Source organism: Dipodomys merriami, unplaced genomic scaffold (assembly GCF_024711535.1).
Source record: "Dipodomys merriami isolate MVZ:Mamm:240054 unplaced genomic scaffold, mDipMer1.0.p SCAF_988, whole genome shotgun sequence".
In the NCBI taxonomy this organism is placed as follows: Eukaryota; Metazoa; Chordata; class Mammalia; order Rodentia; family Heteromyidae; genus Dipodomys; species Dipodomys merriami.
Genome location: NW_027206610.1, coordinates 77,371 through 96,957, shown reverse-complemented (window position 1 = coordinate 96,957; position 19,587 = coordinate 77,371).

Below are 19,587 nucleotides of genomic sequence, written 5' to 3'. Positions count from 1 at the left end.
TTTTAATATGGACTTCACCTCAGTCTACAACATTCCTTCATTATTCTGTCCCTGATGTTTTTATACTGTCAAGACATAATAAAACCAGTTTGATTTACAGCATGAGAAGTTATCCACCTGGGTGACTTTGAAGCAGAGCATGGTCAATAGACAACATTCCTTCTGGTTTCTCATTACATGTAATGGCTTTTGTAATACTGATTGCATTCTATTTAGTATTTTTAAAAAAAACTGCTGGCTAGTTTGTGACCATTTGGGTAAATGCCCCAAAGTGGTATTGTTGGATCATAGAGGAGTTCTATGTGGAGTCTTTGGAGGAAACTCCATACTACTTTCCAAAGCTGTTGAACAAGTTTACACTCCCAACAATAATGCATTAAGGTTCCATTCTGTCCACATCCCCACCAGCATCTGTTGTTTTTAGAGTTCATGATTATAGCCATTCTAACTGGGGTGATATGGTATCTCAATGTTGTTTTGATTTGCATTTCTTTTATGGGTAGAGAGGTTGAGCATTTCTTCATGTGTCTATTGGCCATACTTATTTCCTCTTCAGAAAAGTTTCTCTTTAAGTCTTAAGCTCACTTATTTATTGGACAGTTGTTTCTTTGAGGATTTGTCGTTGGGGGATTTAGTTTTTTTGGGTTCCATGTATATTTTAGATATGAGACCCTTGTCCATTACCAGCACAACTATGTTTATTGAAGCATTATTTATCATGGCTAAAATATGAAACAAACCCAGATGTCCCTCACTAGATGAAAGGATGAAGAAAATGTGATATATATATATATATATACACACACACACACACACAATGGAATTCTATGCCTCCATCAGAAAGAATGACATTGCCCCATTTGTTAGGAAATGGAAAGACTTAGAAAAAATTATATTAAGTGAATTAAGCCAGGCCCAAAAAAACATAGGTAATAGGTCCCATGGTTTCCCTTATTTGGAAAAACTATTATATGTCTGAGACAAGCAGAAAAGGTCAGATAAGTTGATGTTAGGTGAAATGAACCCCAAGATAAGGATTCAATTGATTTTTTTTCTTTATTGCAATTGTTTCAAACATTTATAAGATTATTTCTTTGTTGATTTGTATGTCCATCCCCCATGGTATAACCCATGCTTTCACTGTATTTGTTGTTGGTATAACTTGTGGAGGGGAAAGGAAAAAACAAATCATTTAAATAGGGATGCAGGTGACTCATTGTAAAAATGAGATGTACAAATCCTTATGTCGAAAAATGAAATTTACATCTTTGGTGGGGAGGGAGAGTTGATGGGATGAGGAGTGTGGAGGGAGATGGGAAGGGATGGGAACAAGAAGCAAAGGAGGCATCAATGCTTGATAAGAAATATACTCATTATCTTGCCCATGTAATTGTAATTGTTATTCCTAGCAGTTTATGTTAAGTATTTCACAAGTTTTTTTTCTCTTAATTCTGAAGAAAACACTTGCTATAATTCTAATATTATTAACATTTTAGTGTTAGGAAATATTGTAATTAAAGGCACTAAGTGCATGGCCCAAATACACACAGTGGGGAAAGAAATGATTCAAAATTTCAAAAAGTAAGCAATAAAAAAGTAGGTAAAATCCTCTCCATTCCCTTACTCTTTCAACTCAATATTCATGCTGTCCAAGAAATAATAGCATAGCAATTATTTCCCACTGTAATTGTTTTCTGTCACATTTTCTCTTCAACACAATGTTGGTGACATTGGGTTATCATGCTCAGAGCTGATATGCTATCCACCTCCTTGGGGGCTGTGGAAACTTGGTTTTTCCTATGGTTCTTGGATTCTCAGTTTGGGTGTGGTTTCTTAGCCCTTATTGTGGTCTTGTTGGTTTTCTGTGTGTAGGTCATCTTTAAGTATTTTTTATAGGGCTGGTTTGGTGGAGATATATTTTTCAGTTTTTCTTTGCTATGGAAGGTTTTTACTTGACCTTCGGTTATGAAGGAGAGTTTAGTTGGGTACAGTAATCTTGGTTGAAAATTGTTTGTCTTCAGAGCATGGCATACAGCCTGCCAGCCTCTTCTTGCTTTACTTATCTATGCTGAAAAATATGAGATGATTCTACTTGGTTTTCCTTTATAGATGATTGATCTTTTCTCCTTGACATTTTTAAGATCTTATACTTGATCTGAATTGGTCCTGTGTGGATTATAACGTGACAATGGGAAGTGCTGTTCTGTTCTGGTCTATTTGGGGTTCTACAAGCATCTTGTATCTGAATAGGCCTATCTTTTTGAATGTTTGGGAAGTTCCCTGCTAGGATCCTGTTAAACAAATTTCCTCAACAATTAACATCTGTCTCTACGTGCTCCTCTATACCATTTGTCCTAGTAGGCCTTCTGATTGTGTATTCCAAATGTTGAATAGATCTATCATATTTCTTGGATTTGTCTTGGATAGTTGTATGTTCTTTCTCTATAATACCTAGGCTGTCTTCAATCCCCAAGATTCAATCTTCTGCATGCTCTAACCTACTGTTGAGACTTTGTACTTTGTTTTTTATTTCTTTTCCTTCTAATTTGTCGGCCTTGATGCCTTCAAATTCTTTGTTGGAGCCTTGTTTTAGATCTTCTATGAACTTCTTTACTTCCTTAATTTGGTGTTCTCAAATCACTTAGTTGATTGGTTATGGATTACTTGGACTCCGATTCCTGCTGTCAGGCTCCATTCAGCATTCCCTGTGCTGTCGCCCTGAATTCTTTCAGCTGTCTGTTTATGGATTCCATGAATGCCTCTCTTGATCTTTGTCTATTCTCATCCCAATGTCACAATTCCTGTGTTATGCTTTGATTAGCTTCCTCACGTTCATGCAATTCCTGTAGTTACCTTTGACTGTTCTCAGCCTGCTCACGCAATTCCTGTGTCTCTTTTCATCTGTTCTCTGCCTGCTCACGCAATTCCTTTCTTTCTCTTTGACTGTTCTCAGCCTGCTCACGCAATTCCTTTATTTCTATTTGACTGTTCTCAACCTGTTCACGCAATTACTGTATCAGTCTTTGAGTAGTTTCCTCAAAGTCACGAAATTCCTGTACTAATGTTTGGTTTGCCTCCTCTCTCTCTCCTTATCACGTTCAAACTGAGTCCTTTGCAAGCTTTCATTTTTTTCATTCACCACGTTTACCAGTAGTGTTTGTAGTGCTTTGCAGGAACTCTCCTCCGGATTATTCATTAACTGTTCTGTCACTGGATTATCATGAATGGGAGTTGAGATACCCAGACTTGCCATTTTTCTCGTGTTTTCCGGCTTGTTCTGCACACTTGATATGAAAGTCACACCAATTTTTTTTTGCTAAAACACTATTTTAAGGCAAGCATCAACCAAAGTCCTGTAGTTGCATAGTCAAAATGGCTGCAGATAGAACCTAGTGTAATGGATACAATCTATTCAACATCAAAAAACTATGCATTAATGGGCTAAGAACAGCAAAGATGAATTTTTCAAATCAGAAATTATTATGTTTAGGGAGAAATGTGGGGAAAAATAGAATTAGAAATATGTGGAGAAGTTAAAGTAAATTTAACCAAGTCCTAATATCAGAGAGGGAAAGGGATTAGACAGAATGATAGGAGAGAAATTAAAAAGAAGATAATAAAAAAATGAACAAAAATTTAAATTTAAAAAGTGAAACATTTAAAAATTATGTAACTTTAAAGAAGTGATATTGAGAGAAGAAAAGGATAGGATGACAGGAGGGGATGATAGAAAGGAGACATGAAAAACTAAAAAATAAAAATTCTTAAAATATTTACTTGAAAATTATATGGTATATAGATATAATACTCCTATTAAACAGTTAAGCCTAAAAGTTTGTGAATTAGGTAATACATTTCTGGATTAATTATGTACACAATGGGGGATAAGTTCTAATAATTGATGAAGGCATTTATCTGGGGATGAGGCAAAACAGCAATTAAGTCACACACACACAAAAAAGACAAAAAAAAAATGAAAAGAATCAAAAAAATAAAAACAATTTAAAAAGGACCACATGTCAATAGCGATTTTTTTAAAAGGCACACACACACACACACACACACACACACACACACACACACACACACACACACACACACACACACCTAAAATAAAAATTAGGAGAAGAAGAAAAAACGATTAATAGAAAACAATTAAAAAATTTAAAAAAATAGTACCAAAAAGAGTTGTTTAATTTTCCGGGGTGTGTGTGTGTGAGGAATGGGAAGATCCTGTATCTTCCCTGTGTCTGTAACCAATCTCTTCGTGGAGTCTTTGGTCTGCTTGTGGTGTTTGGTTTTCCTGTGGCCTGATTGATTTCTTACATCAGTTTGTTTGAGCAGTCAATAAAATGTTCCGCTTTATCCAGGATATTGTGATCCTCCTTCAGGCTAGTTCAGTGGGAGGGAGATCTGCTTTGAGTATCATGAAAGAGAAAGATGGCTGTTTCCTCTAGTTTGGAGATGCTGTGATGAGGCTACGTTCTGGGTAGAGTTGAGGCGTTTCAGCAAACAGTAGCTTTTCCCTGAGGGGCTAGCTCTTGAGACACTCCCAGACCTCAGCCTGGAGACATTCTCAAGGTTTATGTTTATTGAATTTCAATTAATTGTCTAGGCTGCTGTAGGTAGGGGCAGCATCTGGTTCTGTTAACCCAGTGAAGATATTCACTCCTCTGGGGGGCAGAACTCTCTCTGCTTGGGTTAGGTGACTGTTTCCTGGGTGGATCTGAGCCTGGAAGGTCAGGTCAGATACCTGTGACCTACTAAATGACTCTTTTGTTTTCTTCCAAGGCCTGAGTTGGAGCTAGTTGCTCAGCCTGGCCTTTCTCAGTATCAAAGATGATATCTGGTGGGAGGGGGAGGGGCAGCCTTCCCTCTTCTGCTCCATGAGAAGGAGTGAGGATGTCAGGATTCTACTCAAACAGGAGTCTTTGTTCCTGGTTATCTCTGGTCTGTGATCTGCAGGATGAATTTATCTGCTCCTTTTCATTTCTTGTTGGTGTTGAGTAGAATCCGCTCACCCACTGCATATGGCGCCTTTGTCCTGGACACTCTGTTGTAGATATGGTGGCTATAGGTGCCACAGATGCTGCCACAACCGTGGCTACTGGCAAGTGCTCAGATCTGTCTTCTTGCCTGGATCTTCCCTCTCTAGTCAAACTCTGTGTACAGTGTTGGCACACTTGGTGTGATAATCTAGGCTAGTACTGTTCACTGGAACACTAAAACTGCTTTGTATGTGAGAGCTTGTTTAGTCTCCAGGTTCTCCTCTACCATCTTCCTCCGACCTCCACGAAACGCTTTATATTTTATGTTGATTGGTTATTATGCAACAAATACCTTCAAATGTACATGTAGTGTCAAAAGATAGGCATATGAATATTCTCATACAGCTCTTATTTATCTGTTATGCACTTTCAAAATTATGATATTTCTCTCTCTACTCTCTAACATTTCCTCACTTTCTCTTTCATGCTTCATGTCTGCTGCTTAGAATTTCTGGTGGTCTACCATTATCCTTCAGGATCCACTGGTTTGTGGGAACATGATATGGACAATCAGTCACCTTTGCCTTATTGAGGAGTTACAACTGTGATGTGATATTATTATTTGCCATTCTAAATGGTAAAACAACAGATCTAGGAATTCCTTTTCAATTTTATTACTATTATAAATTTTATCTCATAGGAATAATTGGGATGGATAAGATACTTTTAACCTGTGACATAAAAGAACGTTTCCTTTTACAAACAACCTTTTCCTTTGAGTATCAGTGAGTAACTACATGTAATGAAAACAAAGCTATCCTATAGAAAGTAGACTAAAAAACAAGATAATGAGGAAGTGAGTACAAAGGATACCCGTCATAGAGCACAGATCCTTAGAGCAGGTTATCATGTACACTTTGTGAGAATGCCAATGTGTTAGAAACTATACATTAAATCACTGAACACTTGATATATATATGCAAATATATTTACATTTGTTTATATATGCATATATGTATGTGCCCTTATATATGTACACATGTATGTTAATATACTCACAAATACACACATACATATACCCATGTATACATGCACACATGGAGAAAGACACATAGTTACAGTCAACATAAGTTTCACTAGTTGTTGAATATGCCTTAGATGGAATTCTTGGAACCAAATATGTTGAAGATGTATTTGTCTCTAAGAGTTCTTTTACCACTCCTCTTATCTCTTTTTTTTAAATTAATTTAATTTTATTTGTGAACATACTGTACAGAGGGGTTACAATTACATGGGCAGGATAATGCGTACATTTCTTACCAAGCACTGCACACTCCTCCTTTGGTTTACCCTTCACATCCCTTCCCAGCCTCACCCCACCCCCTCAATCCCAATCCTTCTCCTTCTCCCCCTTCCCCACCCCCCGCACCGACATTGTAAAGCTCATTTTGGACAGGACAACTTGTACTTCTCATTGTTGCAACAGGTCCACCTGTATCCTTAAAAAACTGGTTTTTCTCCCTCTCCTCCACAAGTTATACAGACATCAAATATAGTGAAAGCAGGGGTTATACTGTGGGGGAGGGACATACAAAGCGACAAAGAGATAATCTTATAAATGCGTTAGAAACACATGCATGAAAGAATAAAAAACATTAAAATACATATCTAAGGGTTCATTTTCCTGACCTCACATTATCTGACCTTTTCAGCTTGATTCATACATATACTAGATATTGCAAATAAGGGAAACCATGGGACCTATGTTTCTTTGGGCCTGGCTTACTTCACTTAATATAATTTTTCCAAGTTTTTCCATTTCCTAACAAATGGGGCAATGTCATTCTTTCTGATGGAGGCATAGAATTCCATTCTGTATATATACCACATTTTCTTGATCCATTTATCTACTGAGGGACATCTGGGTTGGGTCCATATCTTAGCTATGGTAAATAATGCTGCAATAAACATAGTTGCGCTGGTAGCTTTAGTGTGGTCTTTTTTGTAAACATTTGGGTAAATGCCCAAAAGTGGGATTGCTGGGTCATAGGGGAGTTCTATGTGAAGCCTTTTGAGGAACTTCCATACTGCTTTCCAAAGTGGTTGAACAAGTTTACATTCCCACCAACAATGAAGTAAGGTTCCTTTCTGACAACATCCCCTCCAGCATCTGTTGTTGTTAGAGTTCTTGATTTTTGCCGTTCTATCTGGGGTGAGGTGATATCTCAATGTTGTTTTGATTTGCATTTCTTTTATGGCTAGGGATGTTGAACATTTCTTCATGTGTCTATTAGCCATCCTTCTTTCTTCTTCAGAGAAGTTTCTCTTTAAGTCCTTTGACCACTTATTTATTGGGCAGTTGTTTCTTTGAGGATTTGTTGTTGGGGGGGTTTAATTTTTTGAGTTCCAAGTATATTTTAGATATGAGACCCTTGTCCGTTGTATGACTAGTAAAGACCTTCTCCCAATCGGTGGGCTTTCTATTGATCTTTCTAGCTATGTCATTTGCCCTGCAAAATCTCTGCAACTTTATGCAATCCAATTTGTCCAACTTTTCTTTGATTTATTGTGTTTCCGGGTCTCTATTCAAAAAATTTCGGCCTGAGCCAAGGAGACCTAGGTTTTCTCTTCTTCCATCCTATAATGTTTTCAGAGTGTCTGCTTTGACTTCAAGGTCTTTGATCCATTTGGTGTTGATTCTGGTGCAGGGTGATATATAAGGATCTAGCTTTAGTTTTGTAAAAGTATTTAACCAATTTTGCCAGCACCATTTACTGAAGAGGCTGTCTTTCTTCCATTCTATTGTTTTAGCTCCCTTATTGAAATTAGATGGCTATAGGTCTATAGGTTCATTTCTGGGTTTTCAATTCTATTCCATTGGTCCTGAGGTCGGTTCTTATGCCAATACCAAGCTGTTTTGATTACTATGGCTTTATAGTAGAGTTTGAAATTTGGTATTGAAATTCCTCCAGCAGTGTTCTTTCCGTAGAGTAGCGTTTTTGCTATTCGTGGTCTTTTTTGTTCCATATGAATTTTTGGATTGCCTCTTCTATTTCCTTGAAGAATGAGGTTGGAATTTTGATAGATTTTGCGTTGAATTTGTAGATAGCCTTGGGAAGTATTGCCATTTTCACGATGTTAATCTTTCCAATCTAGGAGCATGGGAGGCTTTGCCATTTTTTTAGTTCTGTGTTGATTTCCTTTTTCAAGATTTTAAAGTTTTCATCATAGAGGTCCTTCACTTCTTTAGTTAAGTTAATTCCTAGGTATTTTATTTTTTGTGGGGCTATTACAAATGGAGTTGCTTTCCTAATTTCAGCCACACTTTTCTCATAGTTGGCATACAGAAAAGCCATTGATTTTGGGGGGTTAATTTTATAACCTGCTACTTTGCCAAAGTTTTGAATCAGCTTGAGTAATTTGGGAGTGGAGTCTATTGGATTCTTTAAATACAAGATCATGTTATCTGCAAAGAGGGAGAGTTTTATTTCTTCTTTCCTTATTTGGATCCCCTTTATGTCTGCATCTTGTCTTATTGCTGTAACTAGGCATTCTAATACTAGATTGCAGAGGAGTGGAGAGAGTAGACATCATTGTCTTGTTCCTGAATTAAGAGGAAATGGCTTTAGTTTTTCACCATTGAGTATAATGCTGGCTGTAGGTTTGTCATATACAGCCTTTATTGTATTGAGGAATGTTCCATGGATTCCTAATTTTTCCAAAACCTTCATCATGAAGGGGTGTTGGATCTTGTCGAATGCTTTTTCTGCATCTATTGAGATAACCATGTGGTTCTTATTCTTCCTCCTGTTGATGTGATGAATTATATTAATTGATTTGCGTATATTGAACCAGCTTTGCATTCCTGAAATGAATCCTATTTAATCGTGGTGTATGATTTTTTGGATGAATTGTTGAAGTCGATTGGCCAAAATTTTGTTGAGAAGTTTTGCATCAGTATTCATCAAAGAAATGGGTATATAGTTCTCTTTCTTTGATGAGTCCCTGCCTGGTTTTGGGATGACGGTTATGATGGCTTCATAGAATGTGTTCGGTAGTGAGCTTTCTCTTTCAATTTCATTGAAGAATTGGAGGAGTATTGGTGTGAGCTCTGCTTTGAAGGCCTTGTAAAATTCCTCTGGAAAACCATCTGGTCCTGGACTTTTCTTAGCTGGGAGGTCTCTTATTGCAGTTTCTATTTCAGTGCTTGATATGGGCAGGTTAAGATAGTTTAACTCATCTTGGTTTAGTTTTGGCATGTCAATATTTGCTAAGTAAAGGTCCATTTCTTTCAAGTTCTCAAACTTATTAGCATAAAGTTTTGAGAAGTATTCCCTTATTATGTTCTGAATCTTAGTTGTTTCCATGGTGATGTTTCCATTCTCATCTCTGAGTTTATTAATATGGGTATGTTCTCTTCTTTTTCTGATAAGATTTGCTAAGGGTCTGTCAATTTTGTCAATTTTTTTCAAAGAACGAACTCTTTGTTTTGTTGATTCTTTCTATAGTTTTTTGGATTCTAATTCATTTAATTCTGATTTAATATTGATTATCTCTTTCCGTCTTCTGTATTGGGGTTTATCTTGCTGCACTTTTTCAAGGAGATTTAGATGTGTCATTAAATTGTTAGTTTCAGAACTCTCCAATTTGTTGTTGTAAGAGCTCAGAGCTATAAACTTGCCTCTGAGTACTTCTTTGCAGTGTCTCAGAGGAGCTGGTAATTTGTGTGTTCATTTATGTTGAATAGCATGAACATTTGAATTTCCTTTCTAATCTCTTCCATGACCCACTCATGATGCAGCAGTGTGTTGTTCAGCCTCCATGTGATGCTGGACAATTTTTGGTGGCTTCTGGTTTTGAGTTCTAATTTTATTCCCTTGTGGTCAGAGAGATTGCAAAGTATAACTTCAATGTTTCTGAATTTGGACAAGTTTGCTTTGTTGCCTAAAATATGGTCTATTTTAGAAAATGTTCCATGTGCTGCTGAGAAAAACGTGTATTCTGATGCTGCTGGGTGAAATGTTCGGTAGATGTCTGTTAAGTCTAGTTGATCTATGCAGCTGTTTAGATTTGCGGTTTCTCTGTTGAGTTTTTGCCGAGTTGATCTATCTAGTGGGGAGAGTGGTGTGTTAAAATCCCCAACATTTAATGTCTTTGGATCTATATGGGATTTGAGGGAAAGTAGTGTTTCTTTGATAAATTTGGGTGCTCCATTGTTTGGCGAATAGATATTTAGAATTGTAATATCCTCCTGAAGGAGAGATCCTTTAATTAGTATATAGTGACCTTCTTTATCTCTTCTCACGAATTTTAATTTGAAGTCTATTTTATCTGATATTAGGATTGCAACTCCTGCCTGTTTATGGGGGCCGTTTGCTTGGTAGATTTTGTTCCAGCTTTTAACATTTAAAATGTGTTTGTTTTTACGGGCAAGATGTGACTCCTGAAGGCAGCAGATAGAGGGGTCTTGTTTTTTAATCCAACTATACAGTCTATGTCGCTTAATTGGAGAGTTCAGTCCGTTAACGTTAGGAGATAGGACTGAGAGGTATTTGGGAGTTCCTGCCATGTTATCCACCTTGTTTGGGGCTGCAAAAACTGGGTTCTTCCTATGGTTCTTGGATTCTCAGTTTGGGTGCAGTTTCTTGGCCTTTATTGCTGTCTTGTTGGTTTTCTATGTGTAGGACATCTTTAAGAATCTTTTGTAGGGCTGGTTTGGTAGAGATGTATTGTTTCAATTTTTCTTTGCTATGGAAGGTTTTTATTTGGCCTTCAATTATGAAGGAGAGTTTAGCTGGGTACAGTATTCTTGCTTGATAGGTGTTTGTTTTTAGGGCATGGCATACATCATTCAAAGCTCTTCTTGCTTTGATTGACTCTGCTTTGAAATCTGAGGTGATTCTAATTCGTTTCCCTTTATAGGTTATTACCCTTTTCTCCTTGACAGCTTTAAGGATCTTTTCCTTGGTCTGAGTTGATCCTGTGTGGATTATAATGTGACTGTGGGATGTCCTATTATGGTCTGGTCTATTCGGTGTTCTAAAAGCTTCTTGTATCTGAATAGGCCTATCTTTTTGTATGTTTGGGAAGTTTTCTGCTAGGATCCTGTTAAACAAATTTCCTAGACCATTACCTTCTGTTTCTAGGTGCTCATCTACACCCATTATCCTTAGATTAGGCCTTCTGATGGTGACTTCCAGGTGTTGGGTAGATGTATCATACTTCTTGGACTTGTATTGAATGGTTTTATGTTCTTTCTCTATAATATCTAGGCTGTCTTCAATCCCTGAGATTCGATCTTCTGCATGGTCTAATCTGATGTCAAGACTCTCTACTTTGTTTTTTTATCTCTTTTCCTTGTAATTGGTCAGCTTTGATGGCTTCAAGTTCTGTGTTGAATCTCTGTTTTAGGTCTTGTATGAATTTCTTTACTTCCTTAATTTGGTGTTCAGTGTTTGTTCTCAAATCACTTAGTTGATTGGTTATGGTTTCTTTGGACTCCCATTCCTTCTGTTGGGTTCCATTCAGCATTCCCTTTGTGGTCTCCCTGACCTCCTTCAGCTCTTTGTTAATGGATTCCATGAATGCCTTTAGTGATCTTTGTGTATTCTCTACCTGGTCTCTCAATTCCTGTATTACTCTTTGATTAGCTTCCTCCCGTCTGTGGGATTCCTGCAGTTTTCTTTCTTCCCATTCGTGGGATTCCTGCAGTTCTTTTTGAGTGTTCTCAGCCTGCTCATGACATGCCTCCCTTTCTGTTTGAGTATTCTCAAGTTGTTCACGCAAATCCTGTATCAGTTTTTTGAGTAACTTCCTCAAGCTTATGATATTCCTGTATAAGCTTTTGGGATGCCTCCTCTCTCTCCCTTTCACGCTCATACAGAGTCCTTTGTAAGTTGTCAAACTTCTCGTTTATTATGTTTGCCAGCAGTGTTTGTAGAGCTATTTGGGAACTCTCCTTTGGATTATTCATTATCTGTTCTTACCCCTGATTATCAAGATTGGGAATTGAGATATCCGGATTTGCCATTTTTTCTTGTGTTTTTCTGGCTTACTCTGCCCATTTGAGATGAAAATAGCACCAGTTTTGTGCTAGAAGACAATCTTAAGGCAACCATCAATCAAAGTTTGCATTTGTACAGTCAATAATCTACAGATACAATCTAGTTCAACAGATACATCTATTCAACATCAAACATCTATATGTTAATGGGCTTCGAACCACAGAGAAGAATTTGGAAAACCAGAAATTATTAGAGTTACGGAGAGATGTGGGTAAAAAATAGGAATAGATTGGTGTGGGGAGGCACAGGGAGAGTTAACTATATCTTATTCCCAATGCAGGAAATAGTTTGGGTAGGATTCAAGTAGAGAGAGAGAGAAAAAGAAGAAAGGGAAATGAAAAGAGACCAGAAAAAATATAAACATAAAAATTAATATTATTATGGAGATTAAAAGACCATCTATTTAGAGAGGAATGTGAGTATATTAAGAGAAGGGAAGGGACATAGAATGGAAGTGAAAACCTTAAAAAATGCTTAAAATATTTTATAGGTATAAAGAGGTAGTACTGCTATTAAGGAATTTAAGTCTCGGAGGTTTTGAATTGAGTAATAAATTTGTGGATTAAGTGTGTACACAATGGGGGATAGGGTCTTCTAGTTAACTATGGGTTTATCTGAGGATGTGCAGGACAAGAGTTAAGTCACATAAAGAAGATCAAAAGAGAGGAAAAGGTGCAAAGGATAAGAAATGGAGAAAAAAAGATCAGAAGTTCAGTAGAGATAGACAAAAAACAAAAAACAAAAAGATAGTTAAGAAAGAAAGAAAAAGAGAAAGAAGACAAGAAAAGATAGGAAAACGCACATTCACGTATTCCTAAAATAAAAATTATAAGAGTAAAAAAAAGTTACTTGAAAACAATTATTTTTTTCAAAAAAGGCAAAAATTAAAAATTAATAAAATTTTTAGAAAAGGAAAAAAAATTTTTTTATATATAAGGTACCAAAAAAAAAAAAGAAAAAAAAAGTTCTTTGATGTTTTTGGGGGCAGGGGTTGGAAGAATCCTGTATCTCCCTTTTGTCTGTAACCAGCCTCTTGTTGGAGTTTCTGGTCAGCTTGAGGTCCTGTGGCTTGATTGGTTTCTTAAGTCAGTTTGTTGGCACAGGCAGAAAAATGCTCTGGTTTACCCAAGATTTTGAGATCCCCCTCCCAGATTAGTTTATTGGGATGGTGAGCTGCTTTGAGAATCACAAAATAGGGGGATGCAGTGTTGAGGCTATGTTCTGGGTATAGTTGAGGCCTTTCAACCATCAGTAGCTTTTCCCTGGGGCTATTTTGTGAAAAAGCTCACAGATCCCAGCCTGGAGCCATTCTCAGGGTTTCTGTTTTTCAATTGATTGTTGAGGCTGCTAGAGGGAGGGGCAGCCTCTGGCTCTGGTTACCCAGTAAGGAAAGCCACTCTAATGACTGGCACCTGAGCTGTGTGACTTTTCCCTGGATGGAGCTGAGTCTGGCAGGTCACTTCGCCATTAAGTTCTTGTGACCTGCTAAATGACTCGTTTTATTCTAAGGCCTGAGTTGGAGCTGGCAGCTCCTCCGAGCTTTGTTGGTATCCTAGATGGAGATCACTGGTGCTGGGGCGTGAGGGGTGGCCTTCCCTCCTCTGCTCCCTGAGAAGGAGTGAGGACGTCGGGTTTCTACTAATGCTGAGTCTTGGATCCTGGGTCGTCTCTGGTCTGCAAACTGCAGGATGAAGATGTCTGCTCCTTGTCGGTTCTTGCTGTTGTTGAGTAGAATCTGCTTGCCCACTGGTTCTGGCTCCTTCATACCGGACTCTCTGTGTGAGCGCTCAGGTATGGCTCCAGCTGCGGACTCTGCCGCGACCCTCCCGCCACCACCGCTGCCGCGGCGGGTGCTGGCAAGCGCTCAGATGTGTCTTCTTGCCTTGGCTTTCCCTCTCTTGTCTAACTCTCTGTCCTGTGATGGCACACTTGGTGTGATTCTCTGGCTTAGGACTGTTCACTGGAACTCTAAAATGCTTTCTATGTGAGAGCTTGTTCAGATTCCAGCTTCTCCTCCGCCATCTTCCCGGAACCTCTCCTCTTATCTTTTAAAACTGGTATGTTTTAAGACATGAGATTCGACTTGCAAAATGCAGTACAAGTGTTAGGAAGTCATTCGGAAATCTCAGTAAGTATAGGTCGTATAGTGTCACCCTGTTCCCCATGGAATGCTTGCTCTTGTAGACTCTCTACAACCAAAGTAGCAGGAGAATTTCCTATCAGAATATATACTATCAGAGGGGGGTTGGAGGGAGGATTTGGGTGATGTGAAGGGAAGGGATGGTAGGGGAAAAACAAAGGATTGGGTAACAATGCTCAATAAGAAATGTACTCACTTCCTTCCTTATGTAACTGTAACCCCTGTGTACAGTGTCTTTACAATATAAATATATATTAAAAAGATACAAGGAAAACTTCTGTACTTATGGGAAGTTGTGTTTATCAGTCAATATCAGTAAGGTATTGGTTTTAGGACCACAGGCATATTAAAATGTTGGATCCTCAAACTTTTTACTTGAACACAGTATATTAGTTACATTAGAATGTGTCCACAACCTAGTTCAGAGTAATTGCTATGAAACATTTTACTACATTTTATGTTTGTAATGGAAAATAAAAGTATATGCCCTATCAACAGATACAAATTTTTTCAATTTTTTTGTCTTTTTGTCTGCATTTTGTGGATGGAATTGGGAGAGCAATTTTGAAAAGCTCAAATTTCATCACCAAGAGCTGTCTGCAAAATGTAAAAGGATCTAATACAGCATCTTGAATAGTATGGAACTTCAAGGACTTTTTAGAAGCACAGCTGCTAGATTTCTAATGGAGAGCTTTCATAACCCTTGTGAAACACAAGTCAGAACCTCATTGAAGTGTAGATTTTTTTCCCTCACCTTTCTGTCAAGCTCAGTCATTATCAATCAACATTTAGCTAATCTTGAATAATCCTCTAATAACCAAATGTTGATGGAATGTTCATATGCAGAAAACCTGGGAAGGCAAACTTTTTCCAGTTAAGAGAATCTATATTCTATGCTCCAGAAGAGAGAAAACTAGGTAAGCATCTATTTACAACCTTCTGAATAGTTCTGATTCTGCCCATATCAGTTATCTATCCATACCTGTGATGGAGTGAGAGGATTTTAAAAGAATTTAGTGATCTAAAATTTAAATTTAAATGTGGAATGAAATTAGTTCCAATACATTACATTAAGATATTTAGAAACAAGTGAAAAACCCAAAGGTCTATACAATTTTTTTTTATTGGAAGTGTAGGGATATTGGAAATTGTTTCTCTATATTTTAAGCAACTTGCAAGAAGAATTGGCAAAACACAATTAACATTCGGAGTAGACTTGTCACACTAATTTTTGTATATTGAAAGGAGCACAAGCCTCAACAATATGTAAATGCTATCCTCTTATTTATCTCTAAAGTTTTATGCATCTGGTCCATTAACATTAAAATTTCAAAAAAATTAATTTTTAGCTAATTATCCAAAGGGGTTTTGCTTCATCATGTCAGTGTTGAATAGAGAATATGTGCATTTCAATGTACAATGCATCTGGATAATTGTCAACTTTTCCATTTTTCTTTCTTCCTTTACCCCAACCCCACATATCCCTTCAAGTTTCCTACTTATATTCTCAGTTATGTATATTGAGTTATATGACTGTATTAGTCCACCATTTCCATCTCCATTCTTCTGCCCTACTCCCTTTATGCCCAAATCTCCCTTTTAAGACTGATTTCAACTTCATGGGATTTTGTTAAATATCTCTACCGTTGGTATGTGTCTTTGGGCTTGCCATATCCTCTCTTCCATGTTTGACCTACATAAATGAGGATATTTCTATATTTTTCTAATCTCTAAATGTCTGAGTAAGGTCATTAATCTGGGTATCCTTTTCATTTTTTAAATTTCAAATATAATATAAGCTTTGTTTGACTAGTCATTTTCTAAAAATGAGTGATATTCCTGCACACTAATATTTTGGTAACAAATTGAGACTGTAGTAACCTTGATGATAATAGTAACCAATCTATTTTAAGTAGATTGAGATGCAACTAAAGTATTTTCATTATATTTATTTCTTAGTGATCAGTTTTTAATGAATAACTGAGACTTTTCCATCCAGTTTAGGTTAAGAGCTTTAAGTAATGGACTAGATGGTAAGTAAATCCGAAAATGTTTTAGGCTACAGGGGTTCAGGAAAATGTAGGATCAATGGATACTACAGTATTTTTCCTGATAATAGAATTTGAGGGCAAGTTATTTTATAATGGTTCATGTTAGGGAACAAGAAAACTTCAGAGGAAGAGTCAGAAAATTTGTGGGAATCAGGGCAATCTGAAACTCATTTCCAGAGTGCAAACTGATTAAAACTAGACTATTTTTCTTAAACATTAGAACTGGACTATCATTAGGGTGAAAGTTAGGTTTCAGTTGCAGCTGTGGTTAGTGTTAGCATTAGGGCAATGATAAGTTTAGTGTAAAACTGAAACTATCTTTGAATAACAAGTCATGTTAGAATTAGGATGAATGTGAAATATGAAACTGCTAATTATATTAAGATTAGGATATGGTTAGTGTGAGGGTTAGCCTCAATATTCCAGTTAAGGTTAGGGTTAAAAAATGGCAAGATAATGAGTAAAACTACAAACTATTTTTAGAGAGATTAGTTGAATCAAAGTTAGGATGAATAAATCTAATGTATTTGTATGGCTTTTAGAATCCAAAGGCTATTAGTACTATTGTTAGGGTTACTGTTCTAGTTCAGGTTAGACTTAGGGGTAGGGAAGGGTAATAGGGGTAGGGAAGGGTAAGCTTTAAGGTAAAACTGAGAGTTTTCTGCTAACATTTTCAAGTAAAATAAGTGTGAAATTTAACAAAAACTACAGAGTTTTCCTAATTTTCCTGTTCAGGGTTCAATAGGGTTAAATTTAGAGTTAGGTTTCTAGTAAGGTTTAGATATATAGTTAGGGTTAGGAAGTAGAGTATAATTTAAGTAAACCTGCAACTTCTTTTTAGAGATATAGGAGTTCAGTAAAAGTTAAGATCAGTGGAAGCTATGATAGTTTTCATGATTTGAAGGTTTGAGGTTAATATTCATAATAGGGAATGATTTCAGAGTCCAATTCAGGGAATCTGTAGGATTTGGTGCAAAGTGCAAATAAATCATTTCAAAGACCATGAGTATATATTAGGATATATTTTCCATTAATTTTAAGATTGGGTTACTATTATCATCAAGATTACTCTCAGGGTTCTGACCAGGATTAGAGTTAGGATTATGGAAATGGAAGGTTGAGAACTTAAGTGACTTACTTCCTTTGTGTATGTATATGCACTTTTCTAAGGTTAGAAGTCAAGGCTTGGGTTCTATCCCTGAGCATTATGCTGTAGGCTAGCATTCTACCACTTAAGCCATGATTCCACTTCCATCTTTCTTTGGCATTGAATTGGAGACGAGAGTCTCACAGATTTTCCTATCCAAGCTGACATTGAACTGAGATCCCAGATCTCTGCCTTATGATTAAAGGTAGGATTAAACTCATGAGCTACAAGTGCCATGGAAAGTGCCTGACTTTTATTGATTGTTTTTACTTTTGTTCAAGATCAACATTGAATTCAATATCTGAAAGCATTGCTCACTAGGTAACAAGTTGCCGCTTGAGCCATATCTCCAAAAATGATTATCTTAAATAGCTGGAAATCATTAAATTTTCTTCAGATGATATGTATCATTAGTGTTGTTCTAAAAGTTATCCTAACCAAAACAGATTTGTAGACCCTAGAGGTGATCTGAGCAGATTCTTATGGTTGGCTTCTAATTGCATAATATTTTAGGGACATGATTTTTAAATTATTGTTTTAAGTAGCAAAGGAGTTAGTAAACAAGGCAGTTTCTGTGTACAATATACCTTGATCAATGCCAACCCTTTCAACATTCACATCCTTCCTCTATGCACCTCTTCCTTCACTCTTCTTAATTTTGTAAGAAATTTACTGGATTACTCTGTGCACTTCCCCCATTTTCTCCTGGTTATTCTTGTACCTTTTCCCCCTTCACCCCTGTTTTGACTAGCCACTTACATGTGATCCAGCAACTCTACTCCTAGGCATTTACCTGAAAGATTACAAACCAGGAAATAGTAAATATTTCAGCACAACCATGCTTACTGAATCAGCCCAGATACCCCTCAAGAGAGAAATGATTCAAGAAAATGTAATACACACACACACCACACACACAAACACACACACACACACACACACACACACACACACACACAGAGGAAATCCTACTTACCCATCAGAAAGAGTATTGTACTATTTGTATCTCTCATTTCTCCTTTCTTCTGCCTGGTATCCCATTGTTGTCGTACTGTCCCTGTACTGCAGTAAGTGACACATGCAAACTGATGTAAAAGATTGTCAGTGTTATCGCCTAGCCATAGATTCCTAAATATGAGTTCTATGCTCATTCTCTTTGTTTATTCATGCCTTTGAGTAGTGATTGCACAGTTTCATTTGTACCATTTGCTACACAGAAAAGAGATGAACCACGTGTATGTATATATACATATATGCACATACATGTATATACATACATACATGGATATTTGTACACATATAGGTATATATTAAATACTTGAATACATTTTATATTTTTGAGAATTATGGAGCTAACAAAAATCACATGCATTTTGCTTCTTAGTCAATTCTTTCAAAGCCTAAATAACTTTGTCTCCTTTGAATACATAATTTTAAAGGGAATATCACCATCTCTAATCTTTCAGTGGCCTTGAAATTAGATGTTCAAATGAGAAAAAGTTATTTAGGCTTTTTGGTGGAAGAGAGGAGTATTACAAGGGTTCTATTCAGGTGTTCTCTGCTTGCTAGATAGGACTTTATTTTTATAGCAACAAGCAGCTCAATTACTTTTGCCATAATTCTAGTCCATTTTATTTACTTGAAATTTTGAACTTTTTGCCCGGTCTGATCTTAGATTGACTGAATGATCTTAGATTGCTTCTTATGTCTCCCACACAATTAGCTAGGATTGCAGATGTGAACCACTATGGCCAGCTCATTGTTGAGATGGATGTCTTGCAGTTTTTTCTCTGGCCTGGCCTCATTTCTGCTTCCTGATCAGCTGGGTTTACAGATGTAGGCTACTATACTAAGTGTACATGACACCTTTATTTAAAAGATGTTTTTATTGAAAAATAAAGTATAGAGGGGTTATAGTTACATGAGCAAGGTAATGAGTAATTTTCTATTAAGCCTTGCTACCTCTTCCCTTGTTTTCCCCTACCCTTCCTTCCTTCCCACCTGCACAATTACTCCTCCACTCCCACCTTACCCTCTTCCCTGCGTAAATTGCAAATTTCCTTTTTCAACATAGTGTATTGTGTATCTCATTGCTACAATGGGTCAGCCTGTATCCCTATTTAAACAATTTGTTTTTTCCCTTCCCCTCCTAAAGCTAGAGAATTGTGTATACAAGATACAGGGCACTGACACCGAA